This window comes from Sus scrofa, chromosome 17, assembly GCF_054392235.1.
Source record: "Sus scrofa isolate SSC_HxYL_T2T_F1_AM1 chromosome 17, Sscrofa_HxYL_maternal_Yorkshire_Landrace_v2.0, whole genome shotgun sequence".
Classification (NCBI taxonomy): Eukaryota; Metazoa; Chordata; class Mammalia; order Artiodactyla; family Suidae; genus Sus; species Sus scrofa.
Genome location: NC_139399.1, coordinates 45,148,193 through 45,171,593, shown reverse-complemented (window position 1 = coordinate 45,171,593; position 23,401 = coordinate 45,148,193). Strand labels below are relative to the sequence as shown.

The window sequence follows — 23,401 nt, the reverse complement described above, 5'->3', positions numbered from 1 at the left end:
TGCCCTGATGGACTCCCTCAGATCTTCTCCATAGAAAACTCCAGGAGTCTTCTGATGATTACACTGGCAGACAGTGAACCTCCTGCCTTAACACTAAGCTACGAGTCCACTTTAGTAAGAAATTCAGCCCCTACACCTTGAAGGATGATGTACTGCAACTGCTCCTGGACTTTCTCAGACCTTGTCCCAAGTCTCTAGGACCGTAATTACTAACATAATTGTCCCTTACATATGGATGGTATCTAATGGTTTTACATAGTACTTATTTAAAATATGCCTTACACAGTAGGGTGGGTAGAAACTGATATTGTTTATAGATGAGGAAACTAAGGCCACAAAAAGTATCCAGCAAACCTAGGCATTGCTTAGAGTTCTTCAATATCTACTTCCATATTTACCTATGGGATCTGCCTTGAAGCCTTATTTCTTTCATGGAATCAAATCTCTGCTTAGAATCTCAGTCATTAAGAGGAACAGAGGTACTCTTTAAGGTCTCCAAAGTCTGTGAGATGGGTATAGCTCTTTATCAGGTAAAATATCAGAAGCCCAGGGAGCTCTGGCTCTCCATGTCACCTGACTATCTGCTATATCGTCCCCCATTTCAGGCCCACCCTCACGCAAATCCCAGGCCCACCCCACTGCCTGCCTGCCCAGTAATAACAGGGGGAAGGCAGAACTCAGGCTGCCCAGCACTATGAATCAAGTCCTTGCCCTGCTCCCTGTTGGTAATGCAAACACTGCTGACCACTTGCCTCCCCTACTGTTTCTGAGCTGGGCCCTCTCTGAAGCTCCAGATACTTCTCCAGAGATACTTTATCAGAAGCACCTGACAACTCATAGGACAGTCAAGCCTGAAGAAGTTTCATTCGGGCTACACTTAAAAAAGTAACCTAGGAGTTCCCGTGGTGGCGCAGTGGTTAACGAATCTGACTAGGAACCATAAGGTTGTGCGTTTGGTCCCTGCCCTTGCTCAGTGGGTTAACGATACGGCGTTGCCGTGAGCTGTGGTGTAGGTTGCAGACGCGGCTCGGATCCCGCGTTGCTGTGGCTCTGGCGTAGGCCGGTGGCTACAGCTCCGATTAGACCCCTAGCCTGGGAACCTCCATACGCCAAGGGAGCAGGCCTGGAAAAGGCAAAAAGACAAAAAAAAAAAAAAAAAAAGTAACCTAGAGAGTTCCCTTGTGGTGCAGCAGGTTATGAACCAGATATAGTATCCATGGGGACTTGGGTTCAATCCCTGGCCTCGCTCAGTGGGTTAAGGATCCAGCATTGCTGTGAACTATGGTGTAGGTCACAGACACAGCTTGGATCTGGTGCTGCTGTGGCTGTGGCACAGGCCGGCAGCTATAGCACCAACTCAATCCCTAGCCTGGGAACTTCCATATGCCTCAGGAGCAGCCCTTAAAAAAAATAAGAAATAAAAAAGTAAAATAAGAAATTAATGGAATGGAAAAACAATGAAACCAAAACTTGGTTCTTTGAAAGGATCAACAAAATGGAACCTTTAGCAAGACTGACAAAAAAAGACAGAAGATGGCCGACAAGCACATGAAAAAATGCTCAACATCACTGATTATTACAGAAATGCAAATCAAAACTACCATGAGATACCACCTCACTTGAGTCAGAATGGCCATCATTAATAAGTCCACAAATAATAAATGCTGGAGGGGGTGTGTAGAAAAGGGAACCCTCCTACACTGTTGGTGGGAATGTAAATTGGTACAACCACTGTGGAAAACAGTATGAAGGTACCTCAGAAAACTAAATATAGAACTACCATATGACCCAGCAATACCACTCTTGGGCACAAATCCTCACAAAACTTTCCTTGAAAAAGATACATGCACCCATATGTTCATTGCAGCATTATTCACAGCAGCCAAGACATGGAAACAACCTAAACGTCCACCAGCAGACGAATGGATTAAGAAGATGTGGTATATACACACAATGGAATACTACTCAGCCATAAAAAAGAACAAAATAATGCCATCTGCAGCAACATGGATGGAACTAGAGACTCTCATACTATGTGAAGTAAGTCAGAAAGAGAAAGACAAATACCATATGATATCACTTATATCTGGAATCTAATATATGGCACAGATGAACCTTTCCACAGAGAAGAAACTCATGGACTTGGAGAACAGACTTGTGGTTGCCGAGGGGGAGGGAGTGGGATGGACTGGAATTTGGGGTTAACATATGCAAACTATTGCCTTTGGAATAGATAAGCAATGAGATACTGCTGTATAGCACTGGGAATTATATCTAGTCACTTATGATGGAGCATGATAATGTGAGAAAAAGAATGTATATACATACATGTGATTGAGTCACCTTGCTGTACAGTAGAAAATTGACAGAACACTGTAAACCAGATACGATGGAAAAAATAAAAATCATTAAAAAAAAAAAAAAAAAAAGACAGGGAAGATACAAATTGCTAAGGCCAAGAATGAAAAGGGGGACATTACTACTGACTTTCCAGAGTTAAAAAGATTATAAGGAAATACTACAAACAACTTTAAGCCATGAAATTAGACAACTTACATGAAGTGAACAAATTCCTAGAAAGATACAAATTATTGAAAGTGACTAAAAAGGAAACAGAAAATCTGAGGAGACCTATAACAAATAAAAAACATTCTGAATTAGTTAATAAAAATCTTTCAACACAGAAAAGCCTAGGCCCACATGGCTTCATTGGCGAACTCTATCAAACAGTCAAAAAAGTATCAATCCTTCACAAACTCTTCAAGAAAATAGAGGAAGAAGGAATATTCTCCAACTTAAGAGGCCAGTATCACCCTGATACCAAAACTAGACAAAGACATCACAAGGAGTTCCCGTTGTGGCGCAGTGGTTAACGAATCCGACTAGGAACCATGAGGTTGCGGGTTCGGTCCCTGCCCTTGCTCAGTGGGTTAACGATACGGCGTTGCCATGAGCTGTGGTGTAGGTTGCAGACGCGGCTCGGATCCCGCGTTGCTGTGGCTCTGGCGTAGGCTGGTGGCTACAGCTCCGATTGGACCCCTAGCCTGGGAACCTCCATATGCCGTGGGAGCGGCCCAAGAAATAGCAACAACAACAACAAAAAAGACAAAAAGAAAAAAAAAAAAAAAGACATCACAAGAAAACTACTGACAAATACCCCTCATGAATACAAATGCAAAAATCTTCAATGAAATATTAGTAAACAACCTCGAAACCATACAAAAAGGATTATACACTATAAGCAAGTGAGCCTTACTCTAGGAATACAAGGTCGGCTTAATAACCAAAAACCAACTAATGTAGTGCCAAGTTAGTAGAATGAAAGGACAAAAACCACACAAATCCAACATCCACCCATAATAAAATCTCTCAACAAATTAGAATAGAAAAGCACTTACTTAGCCTGATAAATGCATTCCACCAAAAAAACCCCTATAACTAACATCACTCTTAATGGTGAAAGACTGAATACTTCCTCCCTAAAATTGGGATAAAGATAAGAGCATCTGCTCTCATCAGTTCTGTGCAACATTGTACTGGACGTCCTAGCTAATACAACCATGCAGATTTTTTTCTTTTTATTGGATGTCATAATATGTCATTCCTCCATCCAAAACTCTCCAGTGGCTTCCTATGTCACTCAGAATAAAGCCCTACATGATCTGAATTCCTATCCACACTTGTGACTTCTTCTCCATATTCCATTTTCCCTATTACTTCATCTCTAGCTACACTGACCTCCTTTGGTTCCTCAAGTGTATTAAACATGCCCCCATTTTAGGGCCGCCAAGCTTGCTAAACTCTATGCCTAGAATGTTATTCCCCATGATATACACATAATTCACTACTTCAGTTCCTGCATATTTCTACAGATTTTATTTTCTCACAGAGGCCTTCTTCATCACACAGTCCCTACTCCCTTAGCCTGCTTTATTTTTCTTCATATATACTCATTTGTTTTTTCTCCACTAGAAGTTAGAAAACTATTTTCTTCACTGCTACATTCCAAACACTTAAAACTGTGCCTGGCACAAAGTAGACAATAGATATACACTAAATAAACGTCTTTATTTTGGCCTTGCTCATGGCATGTAGAAATTCCCAGGCCGGGGACTGAACCTATATCATAGCAATGACCCAAGCCACAGCAGTGACCACACTGGATCCTTAAGCTGCCAGGGAACTCCTGCTAGGCCATCAGGGAACTCCTGAATGAATGTCTTTAAAAAGCAAGACATTCCTATACAGGAAAAGGAACAAAAGGGGATGGGTGAAGAACCACTGGCTTAAGAGGCTAAGAAGGACCAGGTTTTAGGTCACAGGGAAAGAGCCAATACCAAATAACAGAAAAAACATGGTTCTTTAGAGCCAGATTCTTCCAAGTTCTAAGCTTAGCTCTTCCAATCACTGCCTGTGTGTCCCTCCCTAAGTCTTAGTAAATTTATTTATTTATTTGGGGTTTTCTGCTTTTTAGGGCTGCACTTGCAGCACATAGAAACTCCCAGGCTAGGGACTGAATCAGAGCTGTAGCTGCCAGCCTACGCTACAGCCATAGCAACCTGGGATCCAAGCCAAGTCTGCAACCTACACCATAGCTCATGGCAACACCGGATCCCCGAGCCACTGAGAAAAGCCAGGGATCAAACCCGCATCTTCATGGATAGCAGCTGGGTTCGCTACCACTGAGCCACAACAGGAACTCAGTAATTTATGAAATGAGAATATCAATACCTACTTCTATGGAAATGAAACTAAATCATATAGAGCATTCAATACAGCGCCTGATAATACAGTAGACACAATAAACATTCTCTGATACCTTTCACCTTTAAGAACCTAGAACTACCTTAAAAATTACCTTGCCCCATCTTACTGAAGTACGTAGATGTATATAAGGCTGTTGCTCAAAAGTATAGCCTTCATACTTGTTTTAACTTTCCTTTCTCATCATTCTTTTATCTCTCCCTTACTCCTAGTTCTCACCTCTAGCTGCTGCTAATACATCAACTCATCCTTTCCTTTTTATATGCTGTTCTTAGTCTTATGAGGATTGAGAAACTAAAGTGCCAGGCTTGCTGACCAACGCCTGTGCAAGGTCTTACGGATGACAATGTTTTGTTTCCTCCTTTTTAGTTGGACTCCAGAAAATTGAGGATGTTAGATAAATAACATCTTTGTAGATCTAACTACTACATCTATCTACTGTGTAGATACCACAATGTTGTAAACTTTTTTACATGGAATCGTTCATATTTTATTTTATTTTATTTATTTATTTATCTTTTAGGGCTGGACCCACGGCATATGGAAGTTCCCAGGCTAGGGGTCCAATAGGAGCCGTAGCCACTGGCCTATGCCACAGCCACAGCCACAGCAATGTGGAATCCAGGCCACATCTGTGACCTACACCACAGCTTAAGGCAACACCAGATCCTTAACCCACCGAGCAAGGCCAGAGATCAAACCCACATCCTCATGGATGCTAGTCGAGTTTGCTAACCGCTGAGCCATGATGAGAACTTCTGGAATCATTCATATTTTAAAAGAGTCAATAGTGGAACTTCTTCACAGTTTTTATAAGAACAGTAAAATCCAAGCTTGATGCCCAGGCCATGGAAAGACCAGAGGCTATAGGAACCTTAGATTAACCAAGGCAAAAAGACACGACAGCAAGAGCCTAGCGATTGAGAATAGGAGGGAAGGTTGGCCAGTGTGGATTCCTGGAGCATCAGGTAGGGGGTGATACACCTCTCGGTGCAACCACACAGGCGAGTGAGAACAGAATGCCCTTTGTTACAGAGTATGAAGAGAGTAACCTATATCACTGGACAAGGGTGAGAGATGGTAGAAAAACTGGAATGACCATGACCTCTAATAAGATATGAGGCTACATCATAAGTACGTTTTTCACTAGCAGTTGAAGGGTGGGGGTTGGGGTAGGCAGGCAACCTAGAGCCAAAGTAAGAATAACCATTCTCATCTGAGATGACAGTAGGTTAACAGGCAACATCTTAGTGAAACTTAGTGAGTACAGACACATGCTGTGGATGGGCTCTGTGGATATGAAGACATACAGCTTTAATGTCTGTACCAGCAGTGGCCCTGGAGCCAGGCTGTGTGAGTGCATTTAAACCTGCACTCTGCAGCCCACATGCTGCAAATCATGGCTGCCAAGGCTGCCTGGCTTTGTCTCTGTGCCCTGGGAAGACTGAGCTTGTGGAAAGATTGAACTTTAGGTAGGGCCTACAGAAGAAAGGGCATAGGAGAAAGTTTACAGTGTAAATTTACAAAACAAAACTTTCCCTTTTAGCCCTGGGGAGTAAGGTGGCAAAGAGGTCAGGGATTGAGATGCCAGGGATACTTACAATGCTGTTTTCTCACTTTCTCTCATTTCAGTCATGCTGTTTTATAATTCACAAACTTTTCTAACTTGCATTTCTCATTTGATTCTCTATAACACCCTGCATGGTTGGTGTAAACAAAACAGACATGTGGGGGTACAGGGAGGCACTCCAATTTTACAAATAGGGAAATGGCAATTACTCAAATGCAAATGTTGAGAAAGAAGATAAAAACCTAGGCTTCCCAACTGCAACTCAGCTCTCCAGGTCGCTATCTGTGCTGGTCCAAGTGTTATGGGATTCCATGTGTTACATATGTTGTCTTCTCCTTCTAATCATATTTAGCCTGGGCCTCTGCCTGCTTGAAAGTTTTTCTTATCTTTCAACCTCTTTTCGGTGACCCCCTCACTATAATTGCCATTGATCAGAAGGGACCCCCCCCCCAACTCCTGCCTGTCTTGCTGGGTCCCTCTAATAACTAGACCTCCTTCCTGAATCCCTAAGGATGTCTGTCTTCTTGAACTTTATATGAAAAGTCATGATTCCAGGGAGATTAGCAGTCCAAGGAAAGTCTGCCAAGTCAGAACAATGGTATTCACAGTTAGACTGACCCAGGTTCTAATATCAGCTTTATGGATTCCCAAGTGTAAACCTTGGGCAAACTGCTTTCATTTCCTGAGCTTCAATTCCCTCATCTAATAGAGTCTATACTCACAGCCATAGAAAACATACTTATGGTTACCAAAGGGGAAAAGGGGTGGGAGGGGATAACTTAGAGGTTTGTGATTAAAATACACACACTATTACCTATAAAATAGATAACCAACAAGGACCTATAACGTAACATAGAGAACTATACTCAATATCTTGTAATAATTTATAATGGAAAAGAATCTAAAAAAGAATATATCTGAATCACTTTGCTGTAAACCTGAAATAAAACATAATAAATATTTTTAAATTTTTTCTAAATTTCCTCATCTATAAAATGGGCTTCTGTCTAGATTAAATGATCCACACCACAACTATTGGTTCTTAACATGTTGATTTCCCCTCCTGCTTTACCATCTGCAAGTCTTCTTTCTAAGCTTCTCTGGACTTCCCCCTTCATAAAGCTCTACTCTTACTATTCCATTCTCATCTCATGACCATATTCTGCAGGACTGATAAAACTATAGGATTTTCTGAAGCTGACTCTGGGCTTGGTAAATTACCATCAAGAATGAAATCAGCAAAGTCTATAAGGGCTATGAAGTCATGTTAAGAGAGCTTATAGGAGAATGGGGCTTAGCTGCCAGGTCCAGGATATCCCCCAGCAGAAAGCAGCTGGCAGAAGCCAGAAGGAATTGAGCCTGTTTTGCTTTATTTGTGGCAAATAATCCCAGACTGTCTCTCATGACAGCTCCAGGAAAGCAAGTCCAATTCTCCCAGCACAGGAGGCTGCCTATGACATGGAGTAATTACCTGTAAGTTACCTGTTCTCGGGGTAAAAATAAGTCCCAAACTAGTTACCCTGTATCTTGGCCCAAGTTTGCACAGAGTTTCCTAGGCACCCTCACTTACCAGTACCAAGGCTGATCTCAGGCAGCAATTTCCTCTTTTGGGTTACAGGATCAGCACCAAATGCCTCTGAGAACAGAGCTCACCTATATAACAGAGAAAAAAGTTAGGGTCGTGCTCAGAATAGGCATGAACATAGGTCAATGCAGGCATTCAAAGTTCCTGCCCTTACATTTCCTTCATCCTAGCAAGATAGGTTAATAATTAAATATATAATTGCAGGTTGTGCTAGGTACTCTAAAAAAAAATAAAGCAGAGTAAGGGAAAAACTAACGACAAGGAGTGAGAATGAGGTCTTTTTTAGATAAAATGGCCAAGGAAGAGTTCTCCAAGGGGTGAATACTGGACAGAGACCTGAATGAAATAAAGAGGGTAATGTCTGCAAAGATTAGAGGGAAGAGTGTTTCAGAGAGGGGAAACATAAAGTGCAAAAACCCTGAGGCAAAAATAGGCCAGAATAAGCTTGTTATGCTAAGACACAAGAAAGTCAACATAGCTAGAATGTAGTGATGGGAGGAATGAGGTTCCTCCAGGCTTAGATAACTTGGAATCCAGCTGAGACAAACTTTCAAGCACTCTGAGATTGGTTTTAGGTTTCTCAGCCCATCCTCTCCTCTAATGGGTAAGGACAGCTGAAGAACACTGAAACTCTTATATAGCACCTGGAACACAGGGCAGAGGTGACGAAGGTAATGAGAATAGCACACATGCCAGGCACCTTTACTTGTATTAACTCTAATCTTTACACCTCTTTTAAAGTTGGTGTGCGTTACAGTCCCCATTGTACTAATGGAGAAACTGAGACACCAAGAAATGAAGTAAATTTGCCCCAAGTCACACAGCTAATAGATGGTAGACATGGGACTCTAACCATAAAGTCCGAGCCCCAGGGTTTGCCCTCTTAACCACACACCTACCACTTCTCAAAAACAGAAGAAAAAAGACAGGAACACATTTTCTAGTCCTAGCTGACATGGCTCAGAGTCCCCATTTATATCTAAGCCTGAGATCCTCTCCCAAAAGTCCAGGCTTTTTACTGAACATCAGTTGAATGACTCCTGGGTCCTTTAGCCAAGTGGTTCCAGAGAATACCATGAGCACAATGCTATGATGAGAACCACAACAATAGCCATTTAATAGCCACTAACATTTAATGTACACTTGGAAATAGACTAGGTACTGGGCTAAGCACCCTGCACGTACTATTTTATTTCAGAGAAGGAACGACAGTTGTTCTAAGACATGGTTAGTGCAATGGGGTTTGGGGGTGGGGAGGCTCCAGGCCTGGAATAAAGCAGCAAATTCAAGGAAGTAAAGGATGGCTATAGGGCAGGGTCAAAGCACAAAGGCAGAGATACTAAGGGATAACTGGTAAGGGGAACACACTATCAGCACCTCCCATTAACATGTTAACAAACTGAACTCATCTTCCATCTCCCAGGCTCTGTGGTTCAGCAAATGGTATAACAATTCTCCCAAGTACATGTTTAGACTCCGAATATTCACTCTCTCCAATCCCTTCTTCCCTCATTCCCCATTTCCACAATTGCCAAGTCCTTGTAGGAGGTTTGTTTGTTTGTTTGGTTGGTTGGGTTTTTTTGGTTTTGCTGCTCTAAGAGTTCTACATCCAAATCATCTTTATTCCCTACTGTGTCAACTTCTTGGTTCAGGATCTAATTATCTCCTGCCTGCACTGCTGGAATATTTCTTAGAATTTATTGACATTACAAGGACAGGCTGTTACACAGTAGCCTCTTTCCAGGTCTCTTTTTCACCAGTCTCCACAACCCCTCCTGCCCCATCCAATCCATTGGTCCCACACTGCCACACTGTTTCTAATGCCACTTCTCTGATCAAAAAAATGTCATGACTCCCAATCACCTCAGCCTCCCTCTATAGATTCTCATACCAGGGTCTGGTCATCATTTACCTTAACCTCTACTGTGAGCTTTCTAGTGCCATACTTTTTTGTCCATGTTGTTGTCTCACCGAGAAAGCCTCTCTTCATTTCAAATCCTTCTTAATCTTCAAGGCCTAACAATTCAATGAAGTTATCCTGAATTGTTTCTTACTTCTCTGTCATATTCACAAAATACATCTCTGTGACTACATCTAGCTCTGACCTCGCCATCCACTAAGGCCTCAGAACAACAGTTGCCCTGTTCTTCTTCCTTGTAAAGATTACTACTGCTTCCAGAGAATGAAGACAGTCACCAAAGATTTCTGTTCAAATTCCTGCTACTCTTATCTTTCTCTGGATCAAGAGACCTGAGTTCTGAGTCTCAAATTCCTTAATTACAAAGGGGGATACAATTCCCATCCTGTCTACAGGGATTTTGTAAGAATCAATGTGGTAACAGAAGAGGAAAGAGGAAGAGTTAAGATGGGAAGACTCTCAGAGTTCCTGTCATGGCTCAGCAAAAACAAATCTGACTAGCATCCACAAGAACATAAGTTCAATCCCTGGCCTCACTCAGTGGGTTAATGATCCGGCGTTGCCATGAGCCGTGGTGTAAGTCAGCAGCTACAGCTCCAATTGGTCCCCTAGCCTGGGAACTTCCATATGTCACGGGTGCAGCCCTAAAAAGACAAAGAAAAGATGGGAAGACTCCCAGCCAAATCTTTAACAGCTCTTTTTTGTCAGCTGCAAAGCCCCAAGTCATCTATCAAATCAATTGAAAATAATCCCTGGGCCTGGTTAGCCATGGTCACAACTCCGGGTTAAGGGTTATAGAAGATGTGGGAATAAGTGAGAATAATCTTTATCCTTAGGCTCCTTACAGTCCAGAGTAGAACTGTGTCAACTTCCTACAAAGTACTAAGAATATTAGTTAGGAAGACTATGCAAACAGTATGGAGATTCCTTAAAAAACTAAAAATAGAGTTACCTGATGATCCAGCAATCCCCCTCTTGGGCATATACCAAGAAAAGACAAAAACTCTAATTCAAAAAGATACATGCAATTGAATGTTCCTAGCAGTACTACTTAAAACAGCCAAGATGTGGAAGCAACTTAAATGTCCATGTCCATTCACAGATAATAGATAAAGAAGACACAGTATATAAGTACAATGGAATATTACCCAGCCATAAAAAAGAATGAAATAATGCCATTTGTAGCAACACAGACGGAACCAAAAATTATCATACTAAATGAAGTCAGAGAAAGACAAATAACAAATGTCAGTTATATGTGGATACAATGTCAGTTATATGTGGATTCTAAAAAAAAAAAAAAAAAAGATAACAGATGGACTTATTTACAAAACAGAAAGAGATTCACAGATATAGAAAACAAACTATGGTTACCAAAGGGGAAAGGGGGTGGGGGAGGGATAAATAAGGAGTTTGTGGTTAACAGATATACACTACTATAAAATAGGTAAACAGGAATTCCCGTCGTGGCGCAGTGGTTAACGAATCCGACTAGGAACCATGAGGTTGCGGGTTCGGTCCCTGCCCTTGCTCAGTGGGTTAACGATCCGGCGTTGCCATGAGCTGTGGTGTAGGTCGCAGACGCGGCTCGGATCTCGCGTTGCTGTGGCTCTGGCGTAGGCCAGTGGCTACAGCTCCGACTCGAACCCTAGCCTAGGAACCTCCATATGCCGTGGGAGCAGCCCAAAGAAATAGCAAAAAGACAAAAAAATAAATAAATAAATAAAAAATAAAATAAAATAGGTAAACAACAAGATCCTACTGTAGAGGACTATACTCAATATCCTGTAATAAACCATAACGGAAAATAACATGAGAAAGAATATATATATAAATTAACTATACTTCCAAGGTTTTTTTTGGCCATGCCCACACATGCAGAAGTTCCTGGGCCAGGGATCAAATCCACGCCACAGCAGTGACAACACCAGATCCTTAACCTCTAGGCCACCAGGGAACTCAACTACACTTCGATTTAAAAAAAAAAAAAAAAAGAGTATTGTGCAGGACCTAACAGTTCAAAGACTGCTATGTCTTGTAAAAGTGGAAAAAGAAATCAGTCTGACTAGTGGCCTCAGGAGCTTCCTAAGAACAACTTAAGCCAGACCTTGATACAGGGTGACAGAAAGACATGGGCTACTAGCACCAAGCACTGGGCTACGTGTTATGCTGCTAACCCTTGCAATACCCTCTGAAGCAAATGATGGCATGCCCATTTTATAGCCAAGGTAACTGAAGAAGGGCAAGGTATGATGGGCATATCCTTCAACATCAAACAGCTAGTAAGTAGCAAGAGACAGGATTAGAACCTAGGTCTCCTTTACTTTATTCCAAAGCCTGTCTATGTGCTTGCTTAATTCATGGTCTGCCTTACTATGTAGCAACTTGAAAGGAGGGCCAGATAAATTCTAACATTCTTTCTACCTCAAAATCCAAGGATTTGAATCAGGGGAGGTGGGGAGGAGGGGAGAAGAGGAGGTTTACTCCTACTGTGGCTTTCCCATAAGACTATGACCTCAATGGCAGGCTTGGGGTCTTATTAACTGGAATAGCCCAAGTATCTGACAAAGTCTGGCAGGTAGGAGATACTAAGTATTTGGGGGAACCTATGTGTGAATAAAACACCCGCCCCATCAACCTTTGTTCTAAGGTCTAGAAATAAGGGCCAAAATCTCAAGCTCCATGTCTGACTCCTGGCTCCAACATCTATAATGTCAAATATCTACTAAATCTGTCAGCTAAAGGTATCCTTTTCCTATTCTTGTTTTCAGGAGTTAGACGAGAGGTGAAAAGGCTAAAGGAAGCTGGGTGGTTAACAGAAAAAAGAGGAAGAATAAAGGAGTAAAAGAGGAGAATGTGGAATTCCTGTTGTGGTGAAGCAGAAATGAATCCGACTAGGAACCATGAGGTTGCGGGTTCAATCCCTGGCCTTGCTCAGTGGGTTAAGGATCCAGTGTTTCCATAAGCTGCAGTGTAGTTCACAGACACGGCTCAGATCCTGCGTTGCTGTGGCTCTGATACAGGCCAGCAGTTACAGCTTCAATTAGACTCCTAGCCTGGGAACCTCCATATGCTGCAGGTGCGGCCCTAAAAAGACCAAAAAAAAAAAAAAAAAAAAAAGGGAGAGAGAGAGAATGTAAGGAAGGATACAAAAAGGAAGGGGATGCCTGGGTAGTATTAAAGCATCTGAGGCCTAGACTTTGGGAAAGGTTTCTTTTTCCTTCTGGTTCCACAAACAAAGTTATTTTTGTCTTTTTTTAAAAAGCAGTATTAGGGAGTTCCCGGTGTGGCACAGTGGTTAATGAATCCGACTAGGAACCATGAGGTTGCTGGTTCGATTCCCTGGCCTTGCTCAGTGGGTTAAGGATCCAGCGTTGCCGTGAACTGTGGTGTAGGTTGCAGACTCGGCTCAGATCCCGAATTGCTGTGGCTCTGGCATAGGCCGGTGGCTACAGCTCCGATTAGACCCCTAACCTAGGAACCTCCATATGCCATGGGAGCGGCCCAAGAAATGGCAAAAAGACAAAAAAAAAAAAAAAAAAAAAGCAGTATTAGGAATTCTTCTTTATAAATTTTAAATGGAGGGAACTTTCTTATCCAAATTCCAGACTAAATCTGTCAGCAGAAGGTAAACTGAAGCTCCTCAGGACTCAAATCCTCAGTTCTCACCGCTGTCCTGCCCCAGCCCAAGCCTTGCTCACCTGGTTTAGGCTGAGGCTTGCAGAGATCAAGAGACAAGCAGGTTCTTCCTCTATTCCTCTGCTCCTTCTGTAAGGGTTACTCTAGGCTAATAAGCCCTGGGAGTCTAAGCTTCCTTATGGGTAAGGGGAAACTGACATCTTCTGGACCTATCCCCACAGCTTCACGTCATGAAAGTTTTGTCAAACCCTAAGGTTTCTCCCTTTCTGCTGAGTTCCTCAAATGTGTTAAAAGTACTGGGATGAAAATGAGATGGAGGCGGCAAGGTCCCTTCAGAATTCTCTAGATCCTGGGCCCTTAATATAGCTCAACACTCTTTAGGTCTGATCTACATATAACATATACTTATCTCTCTTTCTTACTAAATTAGTCTGGAGAGCACCTAGCTGAGAGAAAACCTAAAGGCTTGTTCAGCTCTACCTCTAATACACTGTGTGACTATGTCGAGTCATTTCACCTTCCTGGACTTTACTTTCCATATCTGTAAAATGAGGGTGACAGTACCCACTCTTCTGAAGGATTTTCTGATGGATCAGATAAGACTGTCAAGAGCAGCTTAATTGTTTAAATCTATTTAGTTTAATATGAACGATAAAGAAGGAATGAGGGGATAGTTTCTTTTTTTTTTTTGTCTTTTTGCTATTTCTTGGGCCGCTCCTGTGGCATATGAAGGTTCCCAGGCTAGGGGTCGAATCGGAGCTGAAGCCGCCGGCCTACGCCAGAGCCACAGCAACGCAGGATCCGAGCCGCGTCTGCGACCTACACCACAGCTCACGGCAATGCCGGATCATTAACCCACTGAGCAAGGGCAGGGACCGAACCCGCAACCTCATGGTTCCTAGTCGGATTCGTTAAACCACTGCGCCACGACGGGAACTCCGAGGGGATAGTTTCTTTAAAAAAAAATGAAATATGAAAAGAGGGCTATACCACCTTTCAGTTGAAGGGATCTGCTCTGAATGAAAGGCTGTAACTCCATCAAAAGATAGTCAGGCACTAACCGATACTGAAAAACCTAAAGAACTACATGCGTGCAAATACCAACGGGCCAAGATAAGAACCTCTAGAGGTCACATATTGCTCAAGGAAAGTAATAAAAAAGGAGTAACGACCAATTTAGTGGTGAAGAGTTCAGGTTCTAGGATCAGACATACCTGGGATTGAATCCCAGCTCTTTCTTACTAGCTTTGTGACCACAAATAAGGTATTTATCTTCTATGCCTCTGTTTCCTACATTTGTTTGAAAAGGTTCCCGCTTCATAAATGTGTTACTGAGGGAAATAAATGAAACAGCATGGGAAAGCCCTTACCTCAGAGCCTGGCACAAGTTACTCACTGATAGGTACTGTTTTTCCATTTAAGTACCACAAAAGAATGAATCAAGCAAAAAAAAAGGCCTAGGAGAAAGGAAAGAAATACACATTTGCTATTATCATGCCCTAAACCCAAAGCCTTAATTATTCTCATTATTCATAATAACGTTTTGAAATCCACAGAATTATCCCCATCTTAAAGGAGGAAACTGAGCCTCAGAAAAGTAATCTGTCTAAAACCACACAGTTGAGGAGTTTCTGTTATGGCTCAGCACATTATGAACTGGACTAGTTTCCAGGAGAATGCAGGTTCCATCTCTGGCCTTGCTCAGTGGGTTAAGGATCTGGTATTGTGGTGAGCTGTGGTGTAGAGGTTGCAGATGCAGCTCAGATCTGGCGTGGCTGTGGCTGTGGTGAAGGCCGGCAGCTGTAGCTCCAATTCGATCCCTAGCCCAGGAACTCCTAGATGCCACAGGTGTGGCCCTCAAAAAAATAAATAAATAAATAAGTAAATAAAATAATTAAAAACATACAGCTGGGAAACAGATCTTACTTCAATAGATCTGACTCCAAAACCATGTTTTTTCTACCATATATATATATACACATATATATACATACATATATATACACATACATATATATACATATATATATACATACATATATATACACATATATATACATATATATATATATACATACATATATACATATATATATATGTCTTGCACTTTCTCATGCTCAAAAATATGGGGCATCCCCCACCCCACGCATATCAAGTAGACTCCAATAATAAAGTTTTAGGGAATGGCAAATTCTCCCATTTTGTACCTAATGCAGCAACTGTCGGCTCTGCATGCCTAAGGGAAAGATGGGCAGGCATGGGTGGAAGGCAAGTGCATCATCAAGTTCCAGAGTTGCAAACTTGAGTTACCAGGCCTTTCCAAGAAGCTCTCAGATTTGTTGCAATAAAGAGGAGACAGGGACTTCCCATGTGGCTCACAACATAACTACTTGGCGTTGCTTCTACAGTGGCTGTGGCTCGATCCCTAGCCTGGGAACTTCCATATGCCACGGGTGCGGCCACTTGTTTAAAGAGGAGACAGGAGCCTTTGCCAAACTGGATACCATACCCTAAAGGACAAAATGTGCTAAGATTGTAACAAACAGGCAAAAAGCCATGAGATGTGCCTGGGGTGAACTCAAATACCTAATCAAAACACCTTAGACTGGGAGGGAATTCCATGCTATGAACACCTTTGTAAGGGTCAGCATGTATTGTGTACCAAGTGTGCAAACTGTCCCTATTCCTGGGAAGCACTTTATTATAGCCCAGAAGACTGAAGTTAGTCTGAAAAGAACTAACATAAGGCCCTTTCCTTGGGCCAGGCTATTGTTTTGAAGTATTCCATTAAAAAAAAAAAGAAATTGGGAACAGGTTCTTACAGGAGTATATGGAAATAAGGAATCTTATTGGTGAGTAGGGGAAGGAAGCCAGGAAGTGAATTAAGAGAAAATTTTGGGAAGAATTGGGGCCTGGACACCAAAGACTTTTGGGTAGGATGGGGAACCAAGCAAAAGACCTAGGATAAGAGAAGGGCACGCTTCAGAGGGCTACAGAGATTCAACGTAAGAAATCATCTCTGGGGAGTTCCCGTCGTGGCGCAGTGGTTAACGAATCCGACTAGGAACCATGAGGTTGCAGGTTCAGTCCCTGCCCTTGCTCAGTGGGTTAACGATCTGGCGTTGCCATGAGCTGTGGTGCAGGCTGCAGACGCGGCTCGGATCCTGCGTTGCTGTGGCTCTGGCGTAGACTGGCAGCAACAGCTAAGATTAGACCCCTAGCCTGGGAACCTCCACATGCTGCGGGAGCAGCCCAAGAAATAGCAAAAAGACAAAAAAAAAAAAAGACATCATCTCCTATATTTTTATTTACATTTGTAAAAAAAAAAATTTTTTTTTTTTTTTTTTTTGTCTTTTTAGGGTTGCACCTGTGGCATATGGAAATTCCCAGGCTAGGGACCGAATTGGAGCTACAGCTGCCGGCCTACCCCGCAGCCACAGAAACTCAGGATCCAAGCCGTGTCTGTGACCTACACCACAGCTCACAGCAACACGGGATCCCCAACCCACTGAGATAGGCCAGGGATCGAACCTGCATGCTCGTGGATACTAGTCAGATTCATTTCCACTGCACCACAACAAGAACTTCCTATAAAACAAATTTTTAAGAAAATAGTATGTCCCTATAGAACCCCTAGTGTTTAGAGTAGAGCAATCTCCAGGGCATGCATGAACACTGATTGAAAAAGGTGTGTCTGAAGTGATATCTTCCTTGGAACAGGGGAAGGAAAACGGAAGCTGGGTTTTCTAGGCCTCTGTGGTGGCAACCAAGGCAGGAATGAGCAGCTACGAGACATAATCATAGCATAACAATCGAGCAGGGCTCACCTGCAGATAGCTTCAGACCTATTTCTGCTACAGTCAGCACTTGAGGGTGCCCAACTGCCTGTAACCAGCAGGGAGTACAAGACTGGCCACAGAGCAAATAGTCCTTGTCCCGGAAATCATGCTTGCCAATATATTAGTTCTGTTCCAGCTTGCCCCCTAACCTTTTAGCCTCAAAACTCTAACTGCCTCAATCTTTGTGAGGCCTGCTTTTCCCAGGCTGGACTGAACCCCATGGTCTTGCTACCAGACTCCTCCCACTCACAAGAATACCTGACCTTGACTCTTATGACTGGCTCTACCGTGTGGCTGCCTATGCCCTGACACAATAAACCAACTGGCTGGGTTGCCATGGGGCTTAAAAAGATGACCTCACAACATAATAAAAATGCAGCCAAGTCACAAAATGGCTCGGTAAAACTGTCTTTTACTCCCCAATGAAGACAGGTGTCAGGGTTCCCAGCATATCACAAAAAGAGGCCTTGGAGGGCAGCTGGTTACTTAATAACAGGTGACATTAGGGCTCTTGAACCCAATCCAAGTCCATGTATGAGAACATTATACATGCCGTAAATAGATGAAACTCAATCCAGGCAGTATCTAGGCTGCTGGGAGGAATATCCAGAGAAAACAACAGACATCCAAGACAATCATTCTTGCCTCTGCATTTTCTGGGCAGCTAACGGCATTTCTCCTTCCTTAGCTGAAGCTGTCTCCAGTTTCCCCCTCCTTCTTCCCCGTGGAACCAATCCTGCAGGAATCATCAAGGGAGGCACAAGTAATTACTGTTTTCTTTTCTCCATGCTAATGAGACAGTTGGATAGTTTCCCCTCCCCCTCCTGAGTTGGAAGCAAGAATCTAAGGCTTTATAATCTGTAACCAACACACCAAAGCTGGAGCCAGGCAGTGCTCTGAACCGAAGTACGTAAAAGATGGCTTTTTATCCCTAATGAGACCAGAGCTGGAAGAGGCCCCACCATTTTACAGAAGAGGTGTTAAGACCAGAGTGAGGAGAGGATCTGTCCAAAGTCACAGAAGGAAGGCAATGGCAGGGCCAGAATCAAGTCCCCTTACTCCCAACCAGGGTACTTCCCACATCATCCAGACTTCCTATAGTACAGAACTTTGGAGGTGTCCTCAGTGTGGAACCTGGAACTGCTACTTTCAAGTTCATATACAAGTTTTTGAATGGGTATTTAAAAAGCAGTGACAATGCTCTACATAAGTGGATTCAGCCCCAGAACCCTAGGTCAGGGGCAGGGGCAGGACGCCCAGAACCTGAGAGATAATGCTAATTTCACCTAAAGTTAAAATCACAAGTAGATGGTCAGGTGAAAAAAGAATCTGAATTTTAGTTGGGATTCAGTTCAGTTACATGAAGATACCAAGGGTGGAGTTCAGAACTAGTCTTAAGAAGGAACTTTCAGGTCTGGTGGACAAAGAACAGTAGGACCTCAATCTGCTAGTCCAGTCCTCATAGTTCACAGATGAAGAAATCAAATCCAGCACTATCAAGTGCTTCACAGGGAAAGACCCAAGATGGAGCAGCAAACTGGATGCTATAGCCCAGAGCCAGCCATGACCTGCCTGCCTAGCCATGGTCAGCGAGGAAGGAAGACAGGACCTCTGGGAAAAGAAGCCAGCATATGCAAAGACTATACTGATAAGAAAATGATCCAAGATTTTGTTTTGGGGGGGGTTGTTGTTTTTTGTTTGTTTGTTTTGCTTTTTAGGCCCGCACCTGTGGCATATGGAGGTTCCCAGGCTCGGGGTCTAATCAGAGCCACAGCTGCCAACCTACACCACAGCAACTCTGGATCTTTAACCTGCTAAGCGAGACCAGGGATCAAACCAAACCCGCAACCTCATGGTTCCTAGTTGGATTCGTTTCCGATGCGCCACGACAGGAACTCCTTGTTTGTTTCTTTCACCGCCCCATGGCATATGGGGTTCCCAGGCCAGGGATCAGACCCAAGCCACAGCTCCAACCTACACCACAGCTATGGCAATACTGGATCCTTTAACCCACTGTGCCAGGCAAGGGATTGAACCTGCATCCTGGTGCTACAGAGATGACGCCAATACCCTTGTGCCACAGCCACAACTCCTATTCAAGTTTTTAATCGGGAATAATTTTAAAATATAACAAATATTTTTCATATAAAAATTTTCTTATTTGTTTAACCTGAAAAGTGGCTCCTGTCAGTCTCTAAAATCTCTTCCTTTCCCTCTCACTGTCTATCCTAGCTCTATCACTTCAGATTGGATTCAGCAACTCAAACCCAGTCCTCAAACTAATTCTGACTCCAAGCAGGAAATATTTAAAAGTCTTATCCTATCCCTAACTCCCATACCCCACCAATAAGCCCTGTATGTCAACCTGTCTTCCCTGTTCTCCTGTACCATAGAGTTGATTGTGGGGATCTGTGTGGTATTCCAGGATATTGCCAGTGCTGATCACCAGGGCTTCACCTTCTTGAGGGTGCAAAATCACATGCTATATTCTACAAATGGGCCCAAGTCCATGTGAGAGTCCTGCCTCAGGTCACCTGCCTAACTTCAGGCCCTCCTAGGACTAAAGCCCGGCTCTGAATCCAAGGCTAGACCTTTCCACCAGTGGTGATTCTTCAGAGACTGTCTGCCAGCTTAGACTTGTACCTGAGTTTGTCACTCTCCCCATCCTACAGGGAAGGCAGCATGGTACAGCAGAAATAGCACACATGCAGACCTGGGTGTGCGCCCTGGCTCTGGCCACCTAAACTAGGTATAATTCAGGCACTTTTATTTTACTGCTCTCCTGTAGCCTTTTTTTTTTCTTTTTTTTTCTTTCTTTCTTTTCCTTTTTACTGCCACACTTATGGCACAAGGAAGTTCCCAGGCTAGGTGTCATCAGAGCTGCAGCTGCTAGCCTACAACACAGTCACAGCAACACTGGATCCAAGCTATATTTGTGAGTTACGCCACAGCTTGAGGCAATGCTGGATCCTTAATCCACTGAATGAGGCCAGGGATCAAACCTGCATCCTCAGGGAGAATATGTCGGGTTCTTAATCCACTAAGCCACAACAGGAACTCCTCTTATATCCTCTAAAGAGAGTAGATTACTATTGTTCTTTTCCACAACTCTCCCCAATTTGGGAAGTGGGAATATTTAGGTTATTCCCTGTATCCTTAATGAGTTAGTCTCTGTCTACTGAATAATCCTCTGAAACTAAGTCCCCACATCTGTAAAATGATATCTCTGATAATAGCACAGATTTCAGAGTTTTGAGGTAAATGAACAACAACAAAAATTGACTGGATCAATGTCTGGCCCTTCTTCCTCCGCTGTATCATGGATGCCAGGGCAAAATGTTAGCCTGTACTGAACTAGACTAGACTGCCCATCCTAGAGAGAGCATGCCTTGCTGAATCCTAGGGTCAGCTGGACCTGACTCCCAAGGTCTGTTCCACACCAGTAACTGAGTGCCAGTTCTTGGAACCCTACCAGTAAAAATAGCTAGAGATATAACTATTCTTCTCACAGTCAAATACAGTGAATTTAAAGAGCATGGAGTATGTACATACACAAATACTACAGAATGAAAGGAGTGAAGCACACAGGGGAAAAGAAAAATGGCAAAACGCTATGCTCTAAGTTGAGATCTTAGAGAAGAAAGCCCAGGGAATTCTGTTGTGACTCAGCAGTTACGAACCCGATTAGTATCCACGAGGATACAGGTTCAACACCTAGCCTTGATCAGTGGGTTAAGGATCCAGCGTTGCCATGAACTGTGGTGTAGGTCGCAGACTCGGCTAGGATCTGATATTGCTATGGCTGTGGTATAGGCCAGCAGCTGCAGCTCTGATTAGACCCCTAGCCTGGGAACTTCCACTAGCTGCACGTATGGCCCTAAAAAGCAAAAAAAAAAAAAAAAAAAAAAAGGAAAGAAAGAAAAAGAAAGCCCAGATCCCCAAAAGTCATTAGAAGGGCCAGAGACATAAAACAAATTGCCTGAAGTCACACAGCAAACTGAAGGAAGAAATGAGTTTGGAACCCACCACTATGGTCTCCCATCTAGTGTTTTTTCCTATCCTACAGGGAATGTTCTAGGAAAAAGGAAGTGAAGCAGAGGGGTTCAGTGCAGTGGCAGAGAGGTGTGTAAGGGATGTCCAGTGGTACTTATGTAGTTTCCCACTGTAGGAGCTGACTGAGAAATAAATCCAGCCTTTAGTTTTGCAGAGGCCTAATATGCTCTGGAAATTGAAGGGTAGAAGTAAATTCAGCCTGGTCAGAACAAGTACAAGCAGTGAGGGAAGGGTACAGGATGTTCTCAAACTATTATAAGCCCCTCTCCCACACCAGCTGCTCCAGATCAAAACCTTCTGCCTATCCATCCCCAACTTCACAATTCAAATTACAAACTTTGATCCAGGTTTTCTAGGGTACCTGTCTTTCCCAATAGAGGGCCTTTAGACTTATAAACTGGGAGACGAAGTATACAGAAGTAGTAGAACAAGAATGCTGCACCATGAGGAAAAATTTGATTGGTTCTTTTTTTGTTTTATTCACCATATTCACCTGAACTTCTGGGAAGTGATTTGCCCAAGCATACAGCTGATAAGGGCAAATTAGGACTTGTCTGCATCCTGTGTCCTTTGAAACCATGGTTGACTTTCAGCAAATTTGACCTTGACAAAGTTTTAGAGGTAAGTAAGCTAGGAATTCTCAGTTAAATCATACTGTCCCTTCTTTTTTTATTTATTTATTTTTTTGCTATTTCTTTGGGCTGCTCCCGTGGCATATGGAGGTTCCCAGGCTAGGGGTTGAATTGGAGCTGTAGCCACCGGCCTACGCCAGAGCCACAGCAACACGGGATCCGAGCCGCGTCTGCAACCTACACCACAGCTCACGGCAACACCGGATCGTTAACCCACTGAGCAAGGGCAGGGACCGAACCCGCAACCTCATGGTTCCTAGTTGGATTCGTTAACCACTGTGCCATGATGGGAACTCCTTATTTATTTTTTTGTCTTTTTAGCACCCCACCCACGGCATACGGAGGTTCCCAGGCTAGGGGCTGAATCGGAGCTGTAGCTGCCAGCCTACACCACCACCATAGCAATACGGGATCCGAGCCTCATCTGTGACCTACTCCACAGCTCCTGGTAACACCGCATCCTTAACCCACTGAGCGAGGCCAGGGATCGAACCCACAACCTCATGATTACTAGTCGGGTTAGTTAACCACTGAGCCACAAGGGGAACTCCAAATCATACTGTCCCTTCTTTTGAAAACTCTCATTTGACACCTCCATTAGTCCTGACACTTATCTCCTCTTACGGAACTTTCCTAATTACCTTCTAACTCAAAGGTCAGCAACCTTTTTCTGCATAGGGCCAGCAATCTCTATAGTATTCAACTCTGCTGATCTAGTATGAAAACAGTCATATATGAACAAATGAGTGTGGCTGTATTCCAGTACCACTTTATGCAAAGAAGCAGCAAACTGATTTAGCTCACAGGCATTAGCTTGCTGACACCTGTTCTAACTAATCTAATGTCTCCAATCATCTTGCCTCCCCAATCCATCACAGTCCTGCACCCTCAATGGATTCCCTTTGCCTATAGGATAAAGTTTAAACTCTACCCTCATCCTCTACCATATCTCTATCAGCTCACTGTACTCCAATCACAGCAGACAACTTCCTACTTTCCACCATGCTATTCCTTAACACCTGCAAAGCCCTTCTCTATTCCTTTGCCAATTTTACTTATTCAGGGACAAGCTCAAATGCCAACACCTGTTTAAAGTCTTTGCTTGTTCTGCCTTAAGTAATCAGTCACCATATGGCTGTGCCTTAACCACTACTTCCTTCCAACTCCCCCACAATTCTAAGCTTCTCAGGGGCAGGGAATGTGTCTTATTGAACTCTGTATCCCTTGCAGTATCTAACATAACACCCAGTGTAAGCTGACTGAACAGGCTTCTAGGCTAAGAGAAAGTCACTAGAACATGGGGATCTTTGGTTCTAACAGAACCATAAGATGACTCACGCCATCAATGGAGCCTTCAATCTGCTTCAAGGGCTGCCACCCTCCCTCCCCATTATGTTCATC

The 23,401-nt window shown here is 43.2% G+C and overlaps 1 protein-coding gene and 1 long non-coding RNA gene across 17 annotated transcripts in view; one reads left to right on the top strand and one right to left on the bottom strand.

The window, feature by feature from the left end:
- The window catches only part of RALY (RALY heterogeneous nuclear ribonucleoprotein), a 94,593-nt gene that overhangs the window by 46,788 nt on the left and 24,404 nt on the right, over window positions 1-23,401 (bottom strand). For 13 of the 16 annotated variants that reach the window (XM_085003636.1, XM_021077806.2, XM_021077811.2 and 10 more), the window contains one exon: window positions 7,905-7,987. The exons of the other annotated variants lie outside the window; for them this stretch is intronic. The gene's annotated coding sequence lies outside the window, so the exon portion shown is untranslated. The remainder of the gene's footprint in view (window positions 1-7,904; window positions 7,988-23,401) is intronic. 16 annotated transcript variants of the gene reach the window in all.
- LOC146395264 (uncharacterized) overlaps window positions 15,835-23,401 on the top strand; it is a 624,884-nt gene continuing 617,317 nt past the window's right edge. The window contains exon 1 of the long non-coding RNA XR_014832217.1: window positions 15,835-15,889. This is a non-coding gene — a long non-coding RNA (uncharacterized LOC146395264). The remainder of the gene's footprint in view (window positions 15,890-23,401) is intronic.